The sequence below is a fragment of the Equus quagga genome, chromosome 14, assembly GCF_021613505.1.
Source record: "Equus quagga isolate Etosha38 chromosome 14, UCLA_HA_Equagga_1.0, whole genome shotgun sequence".
NCBI classification, from domain to species: Eukaryota; Metazoa; Chordata; class Mammalia; order Perissodactyla; family Equidae; genus Equus; species Equus quagga.
In genome coordinates this window covers 15,798,430-15,820,239 of record NC_060280.1, presented here as the reverse complement: position 1 = coordinate 15,820,239, position 21,810 = coordinate 15,798,430, and the positions used below count along the sequence as shown (strand labels likewise).

Genomic DNA, 21,810 nt, shown 5'->3' with positions numbered 1-21,810 from the left:
TCTATACACATTATTTATAAATGTTCCTCTATCGCATTATTAATTAATTCTTTCTTTCTTTTATCCAGTCCATCAAGCATTAAATAAATTATGGAACCTACTATGTGTTGGGCACAGGTGTTATGGTCACATTGTTAAATGAGTCCTGTAAGGTCTTACTCCCCAGGACCTTATTGGCTAGAGGGAGATAGAGCCAAGGAAAGAGGCTGTAATTCCAAAGCGAGTCAAATGCTCTGTTATGGGAGTTATTAGAGTACACTGGAGTTCATGGCTGGGCCACCTCACCTTATTTGAATTATAATACCAGAAATCAAGTTGCTGATTTTTTAAGGTCCATGCTAGATGCAAATGTAAACTCCACTCACCTTGGATAAATTTGTGTAGGTCCACGTTTCATCAATCTTTCATTTACAGACCATCCCCAGTGGTGAAGCACATGCATAAGGCATACTCAGTGTCAAGCAGTCACAGAAGGAGGAAATAAATGGCTGATGGGGGTGGATGGGTAGGGAGGAGGGCCCTGACCCTGGGTACTTTTTACTGCTGTCAAATTCCAGACTCATGGGTCTTTCTCTAGTGGGAAATGTTACTTCTCAGAGTGATGTAAGTTCCTGGGCCTCTGCTGATACAACAGAAGCACTTTTTGTCCATTGATTATTCAATGAAGGAGCAAGGTCAGAAACATAAAGCACAAATATTTCAAAATATACATATACAGGGTTTAGTCAGTTTCCTAATTTTGTTGTTGTTGTTCACAGATCCAGTAAGCCTAGGTGAAGGTGGAAGCCATCAGGAGGAAGATGTTTTCTTAGGACGCTGTTACATATTTCGAGAAAAAAGTGATCACTAAATTTATTTCCCAGATGTCAAATTACATAAGTTAAGAGCTTCCTTTCACCGATAGCATTCCTAGCCTCAGGCCATTTTCATAATTTTTACATTTTCTTTAACTTAATGAAATCTACTCTAATTGAAAAAACAAGGTCCCTGTAAGTATGCTCCAAGTTATGGCTGAGGGAAGAGGAGGGGTCTAATTATAGAGATCTCCTGCGGGGAAGGACGTGGCTAGGATTTAATCTGAGCTTCTCACCCTCGTGTCATGTGATCTCCAGCAAGTTCCTGACCCACTCCACAAATGTGGGTGAAAAGAGTCCCCATGTCATGGGATTGGTGTGCGCCTCAGCCAGCCATTCATTCACTCAAGAAATCTTTACTGAGCACCCACTCTGAGGCTCCAAATCCTCAGGACTTTCTAGATGCTTGGGATACACCAGTGAAAAGATGCACAAAGATCCCTGTTCTCGTGGAATGTACATGGCACAAAGGATGATGGTAAACAATACGTGGAATTAACAAGTGGCTTGTACAGAAAATGACGAATGTCAGAAAAAAAGAAAATATGATAGGGCCTGGGGGATCTGGTTGGGCAGGATGGGGCTGTGCAGGTCCCACTGTTAAACAGGGTGGTGTAGGTAGGCCTTGTTGAGAAGGTGAGATTTGAGCCAGGACTTGAAAAACGTAAGGGCATTACCAAGGGGAGTGGCTAGGAGAAGACTCTCTCAGGCAGAAGCAACAGCCAGTGCAAAGGCCCTGAGGTGGGAAGTTTCCTGGCATGTTTGAGGGTAAAGGAGGCCAGTGTATCTAGAACAGAGTAAAAAAGGAGCTGAGGGAAGTGGGAGTCCGGGGTCTCAGAGAGTTGTGTAAGGCCTTGTAGGTTGTTCTGAGGATTTAGGCTTTTACTCTGAGCAAAACAGGGAAGCAGTGCAGGATTTTGAACATTAGTTTTGAGCATAGGAGGATTTCCTGGCTACTGTGTTGAAAATAGACTTTTAGGGAGCAAGAGGCTAAGAGGTAGCACTAGAGGTGAGAGGCGATAGTGACCCAGAAATAACAGGAAGTGGCGAGGCTCTAGACAAATTCTGGAGGCAGGGCTTAGCCTGATTTCCAGGGATGGGATACGGAGCGTGAGCATGTTTGTGAGGAGAATCAGGATCTCAGCTTGGCTGTGTTTAATTTGAGATGTCTGTTACACACCAAAGTAGAAATGTCAAGAGGCAGCTGGATATGACTCTGCAGTTTGAGAAGGCAGTGTGAGATCGAGATATAACTTTGAGAGTTATTAGAGACCCAAGAAAATATGTAGAAAGTAATTTATTGAGAGTAATTGGTATTTTGTTGCCATTATATTTTTCCTTCCACATCTCTACTCCATGACAATAAAGAGAGTGAGGCTTTTGTTTCCTTCTGTCTGAGGGGGAGCTTTGCCATGCAAAGTATCTGTTGGGTGAAGGCAACCCCCTTTCATTGCTTGTGTCTTCAAAGGCTTAGAGTTTCTGAAAAGGGCCTCCCAGGGAGGTGTATGTAGCAGGCAGCTTGTTTGGGTAAAGTTCATTCTCCTTGTCACTGTTTAAGTCAGTCAAGGATTCATCAGTCAGCACATGGCTTTCCCCTAACCTCAGGACTTGGTTCAGGGGTGGCCCAGTTTGTCAGAAGCTTAAGACATTTGCTGAGGGTTCTAAGATATCCATACAGCCTCTCCTCTTGGACAGTGTGGTGTGTGTTTGTGGAACCCGGAACTGACACAGCCATTTTGCCCCCATGAGAAAAGTAAGCTTAAGGATTAGGCTGCCATGAAGAGGAGGGGATAACAGAAGAAGATAGCAGAAATGAGGCATATTAATTATCTATTGCTGTGTTGACAAATTATCCTGAAACTAAGTAGTTTAAAACACCAGTTATTATTTCATTCAGTCTCTTTGGATGATGAATTTGGGAATGGCTAAGCTGGGTGGTTCTTGTACTCAGGGTCTTTCGCGAAGTTGCAGTCAAGATGTCAAATGGGGCTGCACTCATCTGAAGGTTTGTCTGGGGCTGGAGGAGAGGATTCTAAGATGGCCCTTTCACATAGATGGCAGGCTTGTGATGGTTGCGAGTACGACCCTCTCTATGAGGCTACCTAAGTGTCCTCACCACAAGGTAGCTGACTTCCCCAAGGGTAAGAGACCTGAGAGAGAGCAGGAAGGAAACTTCAACGCCTTTTATGTTCTAGTCTCAAAAGTCATGCACTATAACTTCTGCCACGTTCTATTCATTACAAGCAAGCCAGTAAGTCCAGCCCTCACTCAATGGAATTAGGCTTCACTTTTCGAAAAGAGAAGCATCAAAGAAATTCTAGACATATTTTAAGACCACCATATGTGGTGCTAGATCTCTTCATACATGAAGACTTTCTTACAAGTAAGTAAGTCAATAATTTTCTTACATTTTTGAAGCCAATTTGGGTTGAGTTTTTAAAATTTACTGTAGCTGAAAGCGTTCTAATTGATGCAGGAGAGTATTAGTTGAAGTAGCTGATCTGGAAGAGGGTAAAAGTCCCTAAAGCTGGGAAGGATATGGGTTTTTTGGGAGGTGATAGGGTTTCCAAGAGAGAAGGGGAAATGATAGCTCCTAGGGAGACTGGACCTTCTCCAGTGGGGCTCCCCGACTCCAGGAAGATCCATGGGCCCAACCCTGGCACTGTACTAACCATGTCTCTTATTTGCTTTATTCTGATGCATGGACATCTGGGGCCTTGTTCTCACTTTGGAGGGACTGCTCCTCCCATGGTTAGCCAATTCCTAGAGACAGTCAACAATTCACCCACGAGAGTGCTTTTCAAGTACAAACCAACCAATGCAGGGCCCACACCCTAACCACCTCCTTTATTGGGCTGTCACACTTTGGATCACTATCCACCTGCCCTAATCACCATAGGGCCAGGTCCTAGACAACTATGGACAACCTCTATAATTTCAGAGCTTACTGAAATTATTCAAACTAGGCAATCATAAGCCTCCTTACCATGTCTCCCCTGTTCCCTCCCGAAGAAACTATAAGAAAGGCTCCTATACTCAGTTCCGCCATCTCCCTCTGCCTCCTGACCAACCTAGTTGCCTCCCTCTGTGGCCCCTGCAGGTATGGCATGGCATGCTCCTTGTTCTTGGAAACTATGAGTAACAAACTATCTTTTCAATGACAATTGTCCCCTGATCTGCTGGCCTTACTAAATCTCAAATTTTCCATTAATACACTCTGTTTTAAATCAGGCACACAATCCATGGAACTTCCCACCTCCAAGGGACCATGTGGATGTTGCCAAAGGGTATATTGGCTATGATCAGTATTGTCCCTTTCTGAATGATCTGGACTATGTAAGGCCCTGGGGGAAAGTGGGGGGCAGGAGCTGGCTAGTGGAGGTAGAGTCAGATTTAATATAATTTTAAGAACATGTTAAGAAAATTGTGGTGATTAAAATTTAATATCTATTACATATAAATTTGTTTTTTGAAAAATCTAGGATAATTCTAATAAGCAGTGATTAGAATTCATTTGTTGGTTTTAATTTTCAAAGTAATTTGCAAAGATTTATTTTTAAAAATCTCTAGCTCCTCCCATCTTCCCCTTTTGACCTCATGACACATATAAATACTGGGATATGTGAAAGCATTTGGCAACAATTTTTGCTACACAGATGGTGCACGCCTCACCTCATCTACAAAATTTGCCAAACATGTTGAGTCTCCTTACTTTAAAAATATTGTACAATTATTTTTGTAAATTTAATCGTGAGTTCACTTCATTTAGCATTTCAGTTTGACCTTTCTGGAAACCTACTGATTTATCTAAAATCTGAATCTCAACCATCTCTATCTAGTGGGTGAAGGGCTTTAATTTTTTATTTGGATCTATTTATTTCTTCTGGATAAGACAGTGATCTTCCTTCTTAAAAGCGTCTTTCAACAAACTTTGCCTAAGACTGATGTTCCAAAATAGGTTTTTTTCTTCGTATTCATTCTAACACATTCCTTGGAGTGCCTGTCCCAGGCCCTTTCTCTATCAAGTCCCTATCTTCAAGCTGTCCTATCATTGTCCTCAGTAAATGACTGTAGGACCTTCCTCACTGATGAGATGGAAGCTGAAGGAGTTCCTTTGTCCACCCTCAGGTTCCAAATTCTCTGTGTCTCTGTGTTAAATTCTTTCACTTTTCTTCAAATGTCAGAGAAAGGGGTTGAGTGAAGGTATTGTTCCCTTAAGCTAAACCATTCCTTTCAGCCCCTTGAGGAAAAAGGACTTCGATATCCATCACCTCTCATGCATCTCTCGTTCATCATCCATCCATCTGGCCAGCCATCCAAAACTAATTAGTGAGCACCTACTATTTTTGGGAACCAAAGATGCTTAAGACACTGTCCTTGTCTTAAGGAATTGAAAGGAAGACTAGGTTTATTAGCAAACCAAAAATTACAAAAGTGTGTACAAAAATACCTAGATAGCAGAGAGGTAATGATAATTTACTGTGGCATAGGGTGGTGTTTCAGTTTTCTAGTGCTATGTAACAATTCATCCCAAAATTTAGTGGCTTAAAACAACAATGATTTATGATTTTTCATGAGTCTGTAATCTGAGCTTGGAGTAGCTGGGAAACTATCCTGCTTTATGTGTTGCCTCCTGGGGCAGAAAGTCCATGATGGTTCTTCACTTGCATGTCTGTTTATTCATCTGGGATGACTAGAAGAGCTCACTGCTGGCCAGGCATCTCTCACCTTCCATGTGGGATCTCCACCTGGCTTTCCTGGATTTCTTCATAGCGTGGCTTTTTGAGGATAGTCAGCCTTCTTTCAGCAGATAGCCTCTAAGAGGGAGGATGCAGAAGCTGCTATTTCTCTTAAAGCCTGGATTTGGAAGTGTTAGAATGTCACTTTCACCACATTCTATTGTGAAATAGGTTACAAGTCCAGACCAGATTCAAGGGGAGGAGACACAGATTTCATTTCTTGAGTGAAGTGCTATGCGTGTACATGGAGGGAAAGCATTTATGGCAGCCATATTTGGTAATTGCCAAGGAGGAAAGGTCAGGGAAAGCATTGTAAAGAAGTGATTGAGGGGCCGGCCTGGTGGTGCAGCAGTTAGGTTTTCACGTTCTGCTTCAGTGGCCTGGGTTTTGCCGGTTTGGATCCCGGGTGTGGACATGGCACCACTCGTCAAGCCATGCTGTGGCAGGCATCCCACATATAAAGTAGAGGAAGATGGGCACAGATGTTAGCTCAGGGCCAGTCTTCCTCAGCAAAAAGAGGAGGATTGGGGGCAGATGTTAGCTCAGGGCTAATCTTCCTCACAGGAAAAAAAAAAAGTGACTGAATTGGCCAAGGAAAAATTGTCCAAGCATAAACTGACTTATTCTTCTGGCCTCTATGAATAAGGGCTTCCCATCCCCATCGACTCTTACCACTCCCACCCCGTTGCTCAGAGAACCAAGCATGGTTCACATCTGCATAAAGATAAGACATGGACCATAGATATTTGAGATATGAAAGAGTCTATTGTCCATGCCAGGCCCTTCTTGATTAGCTTGACCCACAGTTTTTCTCTCCATGTTGCTAGAATTTCTTTTTTTCCCCTGTGACATACTCTAGTCAATACTAAATTTGTCAATGACCTGAAGAAGAAGTATGTCTTGTAGACAGGAAAGTAGGGCTGAGAGAAGGGTTGCCGTGGGCTCAGGGAGAGTGATGAACACTTGGCCTCTTTTGGTCCCACCTGGAGAGGAAACTGGAGAGAACACAAGGTATACTAGGAGCCCAATTTATAGGCGAGAAAACAAAATGGTGCCCGTAGAAGGAACCAGACTGGGAGTTGGGTGGGAAGCAATGTGGCCATCCCTGATGAGGCCTGCCAGCTCTCTGGAGCCAGGAATTTCCTGCTGCCTTTATGGAAACACGGACTCTGGAAACTTGGCTATTTCTATTCCTGTGGGACTAGGAGCTCATTTCTGTAGCCTTAAAAACTCTGGAAATCATGTTACTTCTATTTGGGGGAACTATTTCTTTGTTGTTCTCTCTCTGGGTTTAGTGAAGTTTCCTCGGAATTTCCATCTTTCTCAGCTGTGCTAAATGGGGCTAAGGGTAGGGAGTTAAGCCCATACTTGGGCCAGAATCATAGACTGGGAGCTGTGCTATACCCTCCCCCCAACTTTCAGGGTCTGTATGGCGGCAGGGGCAGGAAAAGCAGGGGGGAGTGCTCAACAGGGAGATGAGAGGCTTTGGGGGGCCCTTTGGCCATGTCTACTTGCCAGAGTCTCCCCCTAACCTCTTCTCAAACTGGGAGTTTCTGCATTGTACTTTCATTTCTTTACAGGAGACTGTTGCTAAAGTCCAGGTGGAGATGGAGGGTGTGAACTAAGCTAGTGCACTGGAGAGGAATTGCCAGGCATCTCTGTGCACGTCCACCCTCCACCTCGCACGCACACACTTGGACCTCCTGCCTGGGTGAAGGCAGCTCAAACTTTCTGCTTTGTTTGCCCAGCAGCTCGTTTTCCCATCCTGCCGGACCCCTGCACTTTTTCAGGGCACTGACAACTGTGTCTGGGAGCAGCCCTCTGCCTGGGAGCTGCCTTCTTTCTTAGCACCATTTAAAGAGTCCCTTCTAAGTCAGACGGGGCATGTCTAGGAATACATTGCAACTTCAGAATCCAGATGCCACTGTATCCAGTCTAAAGACAAATGGGATGGCACAGTTTGTTGCCCTTAATGAAACAGAGGAATTGGAAATTAACAGCATGAACTACCAGCCCCAAAAGACGCCTCCCTGTCGGAGGTCCAAGCTGGGCAGCATGTCACTGTGGCTCTTGGAATAGGCTGTTCAGAGAGAAGACAGGACCAAGCTGACTCTCCATATCTAGGGAGTCCAAATGGTTTTTTGCTTTTGTTTTTTATCCAAGTGTTTTGAGAACTAAAAATTTCTGAGAAATTTTGATAACAAGACAGGGAGAAAAACGGAAGAAAAGAATCACCATAACTTTAAGAGGCCAAAATTACTATCGTGCCCATTTTACAACGGCATGGGGACATGAAGGCTGGTCCACTTTTATATGGCCTACAGTGGCAGAGATTTCAATCTGGGACTCTTTGGCCCTAGCTGGTCCCCCTCCCTGATTAGGAGCCCACCAGCATGCATGAGCCATCAGGAGCTCTCGGCAGGGCCCTTCTGCTGCTCTGTCCCAGGATGCTGTCCCAGGCCTGGCCAGCTCCCCACTCTCTCCTTTTCCTTTCCCTGGTGCAAACTCCGCTGACTTGGCCTGCTTTCTCTCCTAGGGGGCTTCCATCACTCCCTCCACCTGGTCTTCTCCCCCAATCTCAGATGCGCAGTGGGCTGCAGTCTATCCAATTCCCTTCTTCCCCCCTGCTCTCGAAGATAAGCCACCTACACCTTTTGTGTTTTAAGGATTTCACCGTAGGTCTCTACAGGGACTCAGAGAGTGACAGAAATAGGAGCTTGGCAGTCTTTACGGTCCTAGTCTTGGGTCCAGAGTCCCTGACCCCTAGAGAAATGGATAAGGAAAGCCATGGTGACCATCAAACGTTCATTTTTATTTTAGAAAGTGGAGTGCTCTATCTCCCCTCTCTTCCCACTATGTCCTAGCTTATGGGTGAAAATGGGGATGCTTTTTCCCCTTCTTTCTAGGAAGCTGCTTTCCAGTCAAAAGACTCCAGCCCCGCTGAGCACTGGAGATTTCCCGCCTCACCTGAGCAGTTTGTCTCTCCGGAGCCTTCCAGGCTGGGAATCACTCAATTTCCTGGCTTCTGCCATTCCCAACTTGTCCTCTGGGGGTGCTGTTTCATTATGGTTTGGCCCCAATCCTTTGAGGCCCCGAGGACCCTGGCTAATGAATGGGCAGTTGTCCCTGGCTGAGTAGGACACTGATCTCAGGAGGGACCACAGGCCACTGAAGATTGAGGAAGTCAGTCCCATCAGCCAGGTCACTCACCAAGCGGTCACAGATTTTCTCAAAATCTAAAGCATTCAATTTTTTATTGTCTAAGAAAAGGCTCACAAGGGAATCTGAGTCATGAACAAAGAGGGAGACTGCTGTGGATTTATATTCTTTGTTCTTTCATTCTCTCAGTGGGGAGATGATACAATTAGGTTGGAATAGAATAGGTGATTGTCTCACCAGGTGCTTCTTGGGGGAAAGCAGAGATGGTGTATATTGAAAATAGCCTAGTATCAGCCACAGCTGTAGAGTGGGAGGGAGACAGCATTCTCAGCAGGCAATGAAAGTCAGTTATTCATTACCACCAAGACTTGACAGTACACTGAACACACGACATTATATTTATGCTACATAAAATAATGTGATACAATTTTTATGACCCAATTTAATCCAGTAGAGGGTATCCGTTTAATAAAGACAAGGACAATAGAATTAAAATTATCTATAGATCTACATAACAAAAGGCTAGTAAAAAGCGGAATTGTACTAATTTGACAGAAAATAGATAGCATTGTCATAAAATTTGTAAAATGGAGAGAAACTGCCTCACTCTGAATTTGTATGAGTTAAGTTGACAGGTGCTGAGATATGTAAAAGGTAAAGAAAAGAAAATGACATGGACGTCTTTTCTGAAGTCCCACACCAAGCACAAGTTCTTCTCGTTTACTCATTCTTCTGACAGCAAAACGGAGTATCTGCTGTGAAAAACTTTAATGGTTTAACAACTATTCAACAAACAAGCCAACTTTCCTAAAGCAGCATCAGATTTTTCAAAGTTGAATTTCACTTCATGTTGGTACCTTGCTTACCTTCTAGATATCCATGACAACTGGCTGGAAATGGCTAATACAAACATAGAAATATTAGCACTAGCTGCTCCCTGGACCCATGGAGAGCTGTGGGCTCAGACTGAGGGTGATTTTGCTGAGGATGGAAAATTCACGTGCCATGTGGGTGGATCTCAATTTCATGCCACCCGTCAACGTTTATGGAGCTCCCCCTAAGAGTCCACCTCAAGGCTGGGTTTGGTGGGGACACAGAAAAGTCTGTGACCTGGTCTCTGCCATCAAAGAGCTCACAGCCTGAAAGGGACGCGAGTTACTCTGATGTAAGGGCTTTCTTTTAAGGGTTTGGAGTCAAGGATAAATCCTAATGTGCTTTGTTCATTCTGCCTAAAGGTTTTGCTTACCCACGTGCCTGGTAACATGGTGGTGTCAGCCCCTCAAGTCTCTTTTTCCTTGTCCATCAGTTGACTCCCTTGAACTACCCACCTTCCCTTCCAGCCAGAGCCCCACCCTGGATCGATCCAGCTGTTATCTTCCTTTACTCCTCACGGGTACAGGGGTAGATTTGGGGCTGTCAAGGATCTAACCCTTGTCAGACTATTGTCAAATCCTGAGCTCTTTTCTCCCCAGAGTGGCCCTCGGTCCCTGCCCCTCAGAACACCAGGGCCTCTCTGAGGTGCTTCAGGGCGGACTGCAGCGGGGGAGGAGAAAGACGGAAGGCTGAGCAGGTCGGCTCAGGCCCTCTCCCCTGCCACCATCAGAGTAGCCTGTGTCCATCTCTACATAAACACTGGCAAATCCATATAAGGCTCTGCAAGGATGGAGCCTGAGAAGCAACCATTGGATTTGACCATTAGGTCTGTGTGGCCTATGTGATTAATGTTTTTTTTTTTAAAGATTTTATTTTTTTCCTTTTTCTCCCCAAAGTCCCCTGGTACATAGCTGTATATTCTTCGTTGTGGGTCCTTCTAGTTGTGCCATGCGGGATGCTGCCTCAGCGTGGTTTGATGAGCAGTGCCATGTCCGCGCCCAGGATTCGAACCAACTAAACACTGGGCCGCCTGCAGAGGAGTGCGCAAACTTAACCACTCGGCCACGGGGCCAGCCCCCCTATGTGGTTAATTTTATGGGTTAACTGGGCCATAGGGTACCCAGATATTGGGTTAAACGTTATTCTGGATGTATCTGTGAGGGTGTTTTTGGATGAGATTAGCACTCGAATTGGTAGACTGAGAAAAGCATATTGCCCTCCCCAGTGTAGGGGGGCATCACCCAATCAGGTGAGGGCCTGAATAGAATGAACAGGAGGAGGAAGGAAGTGTTCACTCTCTGCCTTGTCGTTGTTAAGCTGAGCCCTCAGTTTTTGGCCCTCCGACTGGGACTCTCACCATTGGCTCCCCTGGTCCTCAGGCCTTTGGATTCAGACAGGAACTGCAGGATTGGCTTTCCTGGAAGATTTTGGGACTCCTCAGCCTCCATAGTAACGTGAGTCAATTCTTACGTAAATTTCTTTCTCTCTGTCTACATCCTATTGATGTAGATGTAGACAACCTTGATTAATACATGGTCTTAGATCCGTTTCAGAGGAGTGGCGGGGGCAGAAATCAGGTTGCAATGAGTTGACAGGCGGTGAGGAAGTAAAGACGGTAAATATAAACTTATTTTTTCTAGAACAGATGTAAGGAAGTAGCTTGAGGGGAGGGCAGGGTATAAGATTTAGGAAGCATTTCCTTTGAGAATTTGTGAGTTTGGGAGCAGAGAGGAAGCTGCCCATAAGTTGAGCAAGAGTCACTGAAAGTATGTGTGGGAAGGGCAGTTGTTGGTGCATCGTCCCCAGGAAGTGGTGGGGAAGGAGCCAGGAGCCCCGTCTGGTTGTGTGAACTCAGACAAGTGACTTACCCTCTTGAACCTCCATGCCTTCGTTTGTAAACCGGACATCACAGTGCCCACTCCACTGGCTTGCAAGGATTAAATGAGATGGAGTGTGGAAAGCAGATAGCATAGAACCTGGTACATCAGAGGCAGCCACTGCTCCCTTTCGCCCTTCTCTCTCAGCTCTCTGACACCATTGTCCGCTGTCGCCTAGTTTCCACAACTCCGTCTGCACCTGTGATTGGAGTCAGGTAGATGGGGGTTTGAATCACGGTTGTAGCATGTGCTGACGTTGGTCAGCTTATCCAATCTACCTAAGTCTCAGGCTTGACATCTGTAAACTGGGATAGTCTTTCTACTTTCGGGTTATTTGTGAAGGTTAAATGAGACAGTATACATAAAGTGCGTAACGCCGTATCTAACTTACACAAGATACGGTCAGGGAAAAAACAGTCCAAGCGGCTCAATAGAGGCTAAAGGCTTTATTCAGTGGACCTGACGACCAGGTGTCTCCGAGCCCAAGCAGGATTGTCATTTTATGGGGTGAAGAGCAGAGGGCTACATGTCCCTGGGGTTCGGCTCAGGAGTCATTTCCGTCACTAACTGCTGTGAAACCTGTGTTCGGAACCGTGCCTCTTGTTCAGGATCGTTTGCAACCCCAGAACAGTTTTCTCAAGAGCTGGTTCTTTAAAACTTTGCAGCTTGTCTGCTAGTCAAGGGTCAGGGAAGGAGGAAGGAGCAGAAAAAAGAGGCAGGTGGGAAAAAGAGGAAAGGGGATAAGGGTTGAAGCAATGAAACCTGGGGCCCTCTATCACATCTGTTTTAACTCTCTTATAATATGAAGTCAACGTGCTGAGCGAATGAATAAATAAATGCATGTCTGGCCTAGGAGCTACCTTAATACGTTTACATGCGATACAGAGATATCCAAATGAAAATTCTGCTCACCCGTGTTTGTTTTTAAAGACAAGACTTTGTACACACATATCTATATCTCCTGGGTTTCCCCAAGCTCTCTGCCCTACAGAGTCCCCCTTTCTTTAAATATCAAACCAAAATTGCCAAGATTCCCTCCTTGGTGATTGCAGGAATTCTGGTCTTCCATGGGGTTTTTCTCAAGAAGTATTTTTGAGATTTCGCCAACATTGTGTGAGCCAGACATGGGTCCACTGTTTATCACCTCTGGCCTCTGGGTCATCCTTGCCACCTTATAACCTTTTTCTAGGTTCTCCAGATTCTCTCTTTTCTGTCTGGTCTCAAGTCCTTTCCTCTTTCTCTAGGACACTGCTAAGCTCAAGTCATAAATTTCAACAAAACGAAGGTTTGGTGGAAACAACTTTAATATATACAAAACAAATCTTAACAGAGTCCTGGGCATCTCCACCCCTAGCCATCGTAAGACATAGCTCCTGCCAGGGGCCAGCCCTCTCCCTGGGTTCCTGCTGCCAACTGTTGAGGGCCTAGCTGGCTATGATCCCATGTTAGCAGACGGGAGTCATCCTCTCTGTCCAAATTCAGGCCTCCAACATCCTTTGGGGCCCACCAAGAGGTGAGTGGGAAAGCCTGGACTTGCCTCACTTCCAGAGTCCTCCCTGTCCTCGTCAATGTCCCTTCCCCCATAGAGACAGCCATTACTAACCATAGAGTGGTTTAACTCCTCCGTGTGTCTACATTCAGAAATAGTAGAAAAAGCTTTATCGTTGTCAAACCAAACTGCTGCCTTGAAGTGTTTCCCCCTCCCCCAAAAATATTAGTCTTGCCCTAAAAATGACGTGTTTGTGGCTCATGGCTGCTCTAACACATTGCCACAAACATGGTGGCTTCAAACAACATAAATTGATTTTCTACAGTTCTAGAAATCAGAAGTCTGAAAGGGGTCTCACTGGGCTAAAATTACGGTGTCGGCAGGGCTGCCTTCCTTTTGGACGCTTTAGGACAGAATCTATTTTCTTGCCTTTTCCAGCTTCTACAGGCCACCAGCGTTCATTCCTTGGCTTATGTCTCCTGCCATCGTCAAAGCCAGCAATGGCCACTTGAATCTCTCCCTCCTCTGATGCTCACTCTCCCGCCACCCACCCAGATGATCCAGGACGATCTCCCATCTCAAGGTTCTTGAGCACATCTGCCAATTCGCTTTGCCATGTAAGGGAACATACTCACAGGTGCTGGGGATTAGGATGTGGGAGGTGGACGGTGGGGGGAGCGTTCATCAGTCTATCACAGGTGAGTTCTCCTTCACTACTTAAGAAACAGGAAACTCTTGATAGCTTTAAAATACAGAAGTGGTTTGTTCTGAGTACATGTATAAATAACATCATAAAATGGAGACATGTTTATTGCGGGAGTTCTTCATGGGAAGAGAGCTGCATTTGTCTGGAAGAAAGAAGGCAATAAGGTGTGTGGCCGGAGGAGGGTTTTGGAGGGAGGTGTGGAACGTGAGTGGGGGTTGGGTAGAGAAGTGAGACTCAAGGCATTTTAAAGTAAAAAAAGGTGGTCACTACAGTGTGCTCTAAGTAGGGTGGAGCTGGTTAACCTGAGGACCCTTTGTTTTCAGAACAGAGTAATGGAGTCAGTTTGTCAACGTGAGAATAGGAATGTGGCAGAGCTACTTTATAGAAGAGATAGGAAATTGAGATCCTCAAAGAGAAATTTAAGGTGAAAGGATTCAGGAACTGAGTACTGGTGGGACAGCAAGAGAAAGAAAACAACCAAACTAAACCAAACCAAAGAGACAAATAAACAGAAGACAAAGCTGCTGGCTAGATTGGACAGCGGAGATGTGGGGTGTGAGGACTCCTTCCTTCATTTTGGGGGATCCTCATTCGAGTCTACATTGCTCACTAAGGTCACAGGGGAGAAAGAGGGGAGAGAAGATGAAAAAACATGCTGAGTGCTACACCCGGGGTGATTCATGGTGAAGGCAGGATTTAGAGACAAGACAACCAAGAGGCCTGAAGGATTCAGGGACAGAGAACAGGTTGGGTTGCTGTTAACGCAGAAATTAACTGTATTGCCTCCCATTATACTTAGCACTGAAATCCTTGTCTGGTCTCTGGGAATGGTTCACTCCATCTGGCCACCGCCACCTTTCCAACTACACCCCTTTCAGCACTCTCTTCCCTCATTACAATCTGGATACTATCTTCTCTAAATTGAAGATCCAAGGCGGTCCTAATTTTTATTTGTTTATTTATTTTTATACCCATCTCTGCAACTAGTCTATAAACTCAATAAAGGTATGTATGTGTATGCTTTTTTTTTTTAATTACTAAATAGCCAGGATCTAACCTTGAACCTGGTACACAGAGAGCTACATGCTATTTGTTGAATGAATGAATGAACCATCTTTGGCTTGTTCCCTTTCATTTCCTTTTTCAGCTTATCTCTAAGTCGCAGTAGGTTCTTCCTTTGTTCGTTTCTAACACTCACCTCTTCTTATCCATGCCTACCGCTCTATCTAAAGGAGGTGCAGAAGATAATGAAATGGATCAGACCCTGGTGAGCAGACAAGCATACCAGGGGGGAACAGGTCCTGGTGATAAGCCCCACCTCAGGTGAGAGGGGGCACGAAGTACCACGTGGGAAGATGGAATCCAGTGCCTGGAGCTCATGGTCCAGACAGGTAATGTGGCCATGTGCTGCTATACAAGAGGGAACAGGTGGGTGTTCTGGCAGTTGTTGGGACCAATGAGATATTGGAAGGGAGGCAGATGTCTGGAGGACTCGAGGCTTGGGACTCAAACTAGACCATGTATGTCTTTCTGTGTGTATGGATGTATGCATGCTCACACACACTTACATAGGGAAAAAGAATAGAATCAGATGGAGGGAGGGTGGTTGTCACACAAATAGCATAGCAGCCTTCATACAAGAAGTGGTCCCGTGAGTCATTAACTCTCGTAAGAACAAGATGAGTCTCTAAGTTTACTGATACTCATCAAGTGTTTTCAACTATGGAACAAGTGTGTTTGATGTGAAGGAGAAAGCCAGGAAGATTCATCCTACACTAAAGTTTGATACCTTTTCAACTCTGGACTATTAAAATAAACTTTAATTTCTGCCCACTCTCATCCCACCTGCATAATTTATCTAGGTCCATTTGCTAGAGCGCTGACCCAATCATGTCATTTTTGCTAAACTTTCCATGGCTCCCTATTGCTAACAAAAGTAGAAACTTCTTACTCTGGCATTCAAAGCCCAACCCATCTCCACTCTGTCTTGCCAGTTTAATCAGATCCCTCTGTTCCCATAATATACATTGTCCTTTTCTGCTGTCATGCCTTTGATTTGGCTGTTTCTGTACTCTTGAAGGTCTTCCCCATTTTGACTCCTGGAAAAGTCAGCTCAGTGCTGTAGGGAAAGACATATCTGGGATTCAACTTTGGTTCTATCTTCTAGTAATTGTGGTTTTGGGGTATGCTGTTCAACCTCCCAGAGCCTTACTTTACTCATTAGTTAAACGGGGATGGCAATACTTGTTTGGTAGGGCTATTGGCAGGATGAAGTGTGATGTTGCATCCTAGTATCTGGCACATAGTTGGTGCTCAAAACTGTTGCTGTCCCATTCTTGAAACCATCTCAGTTGACATCTCCTTCAGGCACCCCTCAACCACATGTGGTCTCATTTCCCTGAGACCCCGACAGATATTTGTGGGTACTTCTCTATGACATTTGCATTTTCTGTATTTTATTAAGAATGTCTGTGCACTTGTTCCATCTCCCTCTTTAGATTTTAAGCTCTTGAGGGCAAAACCTGAATAGTCTTTGTCTTTGCAGCCTCTGCAGAAGAACTGGTGCAGTGATGTACAGCCATGCTCAAAGTATTTAATAAACATTTGGTGAGTTTAATTGAAATATCCATAACAACCTGATCCCATTGTCATTCTGAGAAATATCAGTCTTAAGAGCCGTAATTGTCCTAGGGTATCATGCATTATTCATGCAAAAGTTACCCTTAATGCTGTGGTTTCTTGGTCCGCCATCAGAGAAGAAGGGAGAACAGTGGTGTGGGCTGGACACATTTGCTTTTCAGAAGATCTGGTCTGTCTCCCCATCAGCCTGTTCTAGCCCCAGTAGGGTTAGCTCAGCATTGCCAATCACCGAACCAAAGTTCTTGTAGTTTTCTCTTGTAGAAGCTCTGGCAGGAATATTGGCCATTCAGTGCAAGTCCAGCTCAAATATATTATCTGTTCTTTTTACATTTTTAATATTTCAAAAAAGGGAAACTCTAGCACTAAGTGCTAGATCCAGGAGAGAGAAACTATTTATTATAAGAAGACATACTCTTGGCATTAAAAGAAAATGTTTGGGGAAAGGAGTTGCATACAGAAAATCTGGATTGGGAGTGGCTGGACCCTCCACTAGAAGACACATACAGAATCTTTATTTTTATTTCTTAACTTGTTAAAAACTTTGAGGTTTTGTGCTGTCACTGAGTAGGTGGGCCTGTGATATTTATGTAGCTGATTTCATGTACTATGACAGTCACATCACAATTCTGACAGTTAAAAACCCATCTCATCCCGCTGGGCTGTTGATGTTATGTTGGTGTGTTCTGGGAGCATCCTGAGCTGCACTTAGAGAACTAAGGATTTTCAAAATCTTTTTAGAATTTAAAGCAGACTTATTTCAAATTGATTTACTTACAAAATGACATGTTTCTGGAAGGACTGAACAATCAGCTAGAGACCATTTTGAGCTATGTCAGGAAAACCCACAGTCTCTTCCTTACATATGTTATTCTTGCCAAATTCCCAGCAGACCCTCCCTAGGCAAGCCACCATATCTTTGCAGATGCTGCTCCCTCTGCTAGCACACTTCCCATCCCTGTACTCAAGGGGGACAAGGCATCTTCAGCAAAGGTCAAACATCATCTTTCTCAACCCAGGCAGAGTGAATTGGTCCCTCTTTTTCATTCCCTCATAATTTTAAACCCTTCTTTCTAGTTGCTGCTTTTTATTTGCCTGCAGCTATTTGTTTATATGCCCGTCTCTTTTTCTAGATTGCAAAGCCTTTAGTGACAGAGGTGATTTTCTTTTCTCAGACTACTTTCCTGTGTCTCTGGGTATCCCATGACCTGCATGAAAATTAAAACAACACGATCCGCAAGTCGGTCTCAAGTGGTTGGCAGTGATGAATACAAACAGAACAGCTTACAACTCTGCTCTACAATGGTTAGAATCATGGAAAACTGTAAAAAAAAAAAAAAGTAAAACGGGTACTATGGAAGATGATAACTGTGAAAGACAAGGTAGATACAATCCAAATATACATGGAGTCCAAAAGCGAAGTGGACAAGGATGCTTCCTGCCTCCCACCGCTGCCTCCCGCACTTGATGTAAATGAAAAATAAACATCAGCGGTGTTGAGTCGCAAGAGGGACCAATTCACCGCCCTCCACTCCTTTTTTATTTACTCTAGGTTCTCATAGAAACCACCCTTTTCCACTTACGTTATTTTTACACATCTTCAAAATAGGTGTTTGAAAGAACAGTTATATTTCAAATGAAATAATTGGTTTCACTGTGCATTATTTATGCATTTCTGTAGTCAGAATTTCTCCTTTTAACACTCGTCAATCTAGATGAAGCCCTCCAATGATTTCAACAGAAGAACTATTTGAGTTGTATATTTCTGAAAATTTTCAGGCCTTAGAATGTCTTTCATGAAAAAATAATAGGTTGACGGGACATAGCCACTTTGTGTCACTCTCTTTTTCTTTAAGGATTTTGCAAATAGAATTCACTGGCTTCTGACACTGTAAGTTGTAGTAGAGGAATGTGAAATTATCCTAATTCGGGCCCATTGGAATTTTTTGTATGGGTAATACATCTTCAAGAGATAAATGCATAGCCGAGAGATGGTGGATAGATATTGTGAAATATCTATGTCCCCCAATCCTATTTCTCATCCACCCATTTCCCACCCCCACCTCACCACAGGTAATGACTATGACTGTCTCTAGCTCAGAGAAATAACTACTAGAAGAAGCTTCTTATGCACCAACAAGGAAACATAAATTTATATTCTTAGTCCCCCCCTTTACAAAACAGGTAGGAGGGGAAGGAGTAAAGATAATTATTGTAATTTGGTTGGAGTGAAAGCAGGGTGCAGAAGACACAAAAAGAGGTATATAAGCTCTCAGATTAAGCTAATGATTAACGAAAAAGCATGAAGGAAGTAAGAAAATCCAAAAAGGACCTAACTCCTTATCTACCATAAAAGAAAGTCTGAAGTTGTGCTGGAATGGATAGATATAAATTGATGGTTATGGTACTCTGAATATTTATGGAAGGTCTGAATTTAATGATGAGTAATGTTAAAACAGACTATTTACGCTCTAAATCATACTAGAATAAAAAAGAAACTAATGTTGCTCATATATCAAAAATCCATAATAGAAAAGGGACCTTAAGGAAAAATAATGTTTAAAAGCATAAACTAGGTAGGCAGACCTAGTTTTGCAACAATCATCATGCTATCCACTTTGAAATAGTGGTTTGATAAATTATAGTTTATTGGCCCTTTGGAAGGTGGTGAAGATAAAGGAAATAATCTTTGTGAGGGCTGAGGGGTGATGAGAAAAAGCATTGAAGACGTGAAGTAAAGTAAAAAGCTATATGCTTTGTACATTGCAGTTATGAAATAAATCTGGACAGATGGAGGGCCATGTGGCAGGCTGGTGTTGAAATTACAGGATTTATTTTTGTTGCTGTTTTTCTTAATTAAATTTTTTAGTCTTGTTTTACCTTTTCCTTCATTAAAGTAAAAATTATAGTATCAGTGATGATAATCTATGAAACCAACCTAAGATGTATTTTTAGAAGGTTAAAAAATCTCTTCCCACTGTCCTCTATTCTAATCCCCCTGAGATTATCAACATTAACAGCCTTTGTATATCTTTTCACAATTTCCTTTATGCTCAAACAAACATGAACTCACATATTTAGGACATTTTTGGTTGGTGTTACTGTTTGTTTTCATAGAAATGGAATTGTATTATAAATGTAACTCTGCAAATTGCTTTTCTCATTTAACAATACACCAGGGACAGTGAGAGAGAGATCCATTTCAATATTTTTAACAGTTGCATAATAGTTCATAGTGTGGATATATCACAACTGAATCAAGAACATCCCTTATTCCTGGACATTTAGGTTCTTCCTAAGTTTTTGCTTCTATGAACAATATGGTAAATATCCTGGTACATATATCCTTATGCATTGGAGATTTTATTTCTATTTCCAAAGTGGGATTTATGGACAGTTGGTTGTATTGTCTGTTAAGAAAGAAAGAACTTGGAGGAAAAAAGTGAGCTTTTGTAAATTCGTGCATGTTTACTTTTGTCCTTGTTTTCTGAGATGCTCATTCTTTGCAGGACCAAAGATAAAAGTTTGAAGCTGACTTCTTCCAGGCCCCATTGTGGTCCATTCTGGATGAAATTTTAGGTCAGAAGACAAGGAACACATACATTTTGAGGGAGAAAAGAAGGGTAATAGAAGGAATCAGAGAAGAACTGATCAAGGCCAAAGGAGGAGAGAATTTGAAGAAAGAGAGGTGGTTGGAGGAGTTAAATGCTGCAGAGACACAAAGGGGAAGAGCCTCTTTTATTGATGGGGAGGAGGGCTGTTCACAAAATTTCTTATATACCTCTCCTGGGCACAAGGTAAGTGGTACATCCATTCCTTTGATGCTAGGCATGGCCATGTGACTTGTTCTAGTGAATGAAATGAGCGCAGAAGTGACATGTGTCACTATGAGGTAAGAGACTTTGAGAGTTGGTGCTCAATTTTCCACGTCTCTTTCTCTCCATCACAGTGATTGGTGACATTCCAGATATGGAGGCTACAAACCAGAGTCCCTGAGTGAGGATGACATGTGGCAGAGCCCCCTTACCTCCCAGCCAATGTGGGATGGACACACATAGCATAAGTGAGATATAAACCTTGTTGTTTTAAGCTACTAAGGCTTTAAGGTTGTTTGTTACTATAGCATAACTTAGCCCATCCTGACTGATACAGTCACCTAGGAAAGAAATTCAGTTGAGAGATGCTGAAATCACATCTCAGGGGAGTAAAAGGTAATTGGATGATAGCTCAGGGGGTTAACGAGTGGGTGTGTAGTAAGGACGTGTGAGTAGCAAGTGTTGAATTTCTTTCAAGGTTGCTTAGGGGCTATTAGAACCCAGTTCTGCCAATTAGTTAAATAAATGCCCTTTGGGGGAAATATGGAAATAATTCTAGAACACTTTTAAAAGAAAGCTAGAAACATTAACTGCATAAATAACGACAAAACCAAGACATACACTGTAGAATTCTTTATATATAAAGATTCCAGCAGCTTTTATGCATCTCAATGCGTACTGAAAATACAAGAATATCACAAAATAAATTCCACTATGTTTACTTCTAGGAAAAATTTTGTTTCTCCTGATGAAATACATTCCTTTTATTTGTTAAGGAGAATTATGTCAACATCCCTACAAAACTCTTGTTCCCTGTTCTCTGTTCGTCTTGACTGCCAGACGGTTACAAAATTATCCTTTACCTAGATGGTTTGGTACAGCGCTCTCCTCTTAGGGTCTAGCTCATGGAGCAGGGGAGCATCAGGCATGGGGTCATGTCGGAAGGTCTGGAGGAATTAGACAACTCAGGGTGGCTGAGGGCAGCAAAGGTTCTGTTACTGATTGCAGCCAAGACAACTTGGGATATTTTATAACTGGAAAAGACCCATCAGAAATGCTGTGGGACTCAGCCATAGGAAATGATGAAATCCGGCCTTTTGTGACAACATGAATGGACCCTGAGGGTATTATGCTGAGTGAAATAAGTCAGAGGGAGAAAGTCAAATACCTTATGATCTCACTCATAAGTAGAAGATACAAACAATGACAAACACACACATGGAAACGGAGACTGGATTGGTGGTTACCAGAGGAGAAAGGGAAAGGGAGGAGGGCAAAAGGGCTGATTACATACGTGTGTGGTGATGGATGGTAATTAGTCTCTGGGTGGGGAACATGATGTAATCTACACAGACTTCAAAATATACTATGATGTACATCTGAAATTTATATAATATAAACCAATGTTACTGCAACAAAAATAAAATGAAATAAAATAGCAAAAAACTTAAAAAAAAACAAGAAAAAGTAATGCTATGGGACCAAAGAACAGAAGACGGGAGTTTCTACGTGTGTGTGTGTGTGTATCTATTTTACCGAGAATGACCCTTAAACCAGTAGTCACAAACCAGCAAAATCCAGCAACATCTTGAGAATCATTCAGCTATGGCTGCACACTCTCAAGGTAGAAAACAATGTTGATAAGTGTGTGGCTCCCAACA

At 43.3% G+C, this 21,810-nt stretch overlaps 1 long non-coding RNA gene across 2 annotated transcripts in view; it reads left to right on the top strand.

Annotated features, from left to right (window-relative positions):
• The window catches only part of LOC124225218 (uncharacterized), a 44,717-nt gene extending 25,543 nt beyond the window's left edge, over positions 1–19,174 (top strand). Inside the window, exons 1-5 of one of the 2 annotated variants that reach the window (XR_006885043.1) lie at positions 10,949–11,079; positions 13,430–13,608; positions 14,930–15,088; positions 16,243–16,304; positions 17,510–19,174. This is a non-coding gene — a long non-coding RNA (uncharacterized LOC124225218). Of the gene's footprint in view, positions 1–10,948; positions 11,080–13,429; positions 13,609–14,929; positions 15,089–16,242; positions 16,305–17,509 lie in introns of those variants that run through there. The other variant, XR_006885042.1, reaches the window with a different exon arrangement.
• The last annotated feature ends 2,636 nt before the right edge of the window (positions 19,175–21,810 follow it).